We start from the raw sequence: 709 nt of genomic DNA on the forward strand, positions 1-709 counted from the left end.
CCACGACAGCAGCTGCCCCCACGACGGCAGCAGCAGCCCCCATGACAGCAGCAGCCCCCATGGTCCGAGCAGGAAGAAGCTAGAGATGAGGGGGATGGGAGTCTCACTGGGCCATCCAGTGTTCTGGGCCCTCCCCATGTGGCCAGTGGAAAGCCTGGTGATCCCAAGTCAGCCCTTCAGAAGGGCACCGAGGGTCCCACCACTGCTGTCTCACACCTCCCCCCCTGGATAGAGGCCCAATTCAGAGAGGTCTTGCCCTGGGTCTGGCCTATATGGTCGCAGTGGGTGGGGGTTCAATGCTGACCCTCTTTTTCCAGGGCCAGGCCATGGGGGTCCTTGCAGGGGAAGCTTTCACAAACAACAGAGAAACCCTCAAAGGCTCAAAAGCTGGTCTCTTATCAAGAATACCTGCTTGCCCGTGGATGACCCCCAGATTACGGAAGACAAATCTGACTGCCCTGTCTGCCGGTTCTTTGTCAAAAAGGGTCACTGTTGACATGAGGACCTCTGTGCCTGCTACCACACAGTTGTCAGTGGACCACCTCTGTGAGGCCACGCCTTCCCATCCAGGCTGGATGGAGCCCTCTGTGGGCTAGCGGCCATGTATGTCCCTGTGACCTCGTGATGGCTACTGCAAGGCTCTTCCAGCCAACATCCTCATCCAGTGACACAACCACCCTCGTCTGCCACCTCCTGTTTTTCTGTTTCA

General features: G+C 58.0%; 1 pseudogene; it reads left to right on the top strand.

Moving 5' to 3' along the window:
* The first annotated feature begins 9 nt into the window (after positions 1–9).
* LOC103582481 lies at positions 10–550 on the top strand (annotated as a pseudogene).
* The last annotated feature ends 159 nt before the right edge of the window (positions 551–709 follow it).

The sequence above is a fragment of the Galeopterus variegatus genome, unplaced genomic scaffold, assembly GCF_000696425.1.
Source record: "Galeopterus variegatus unplaced genomic scaffold, G_variegatus-3.0.2 Scaffold16421, whole genome shotgun sequence".
NCBI classification, from domain to species: domain Eukaryota; kingdom Metazoa; phylum Chordata; class Mammalia; order Dermoptera; family Cynocephalidae; genus Galeopterus; species Galeopterus variegatus.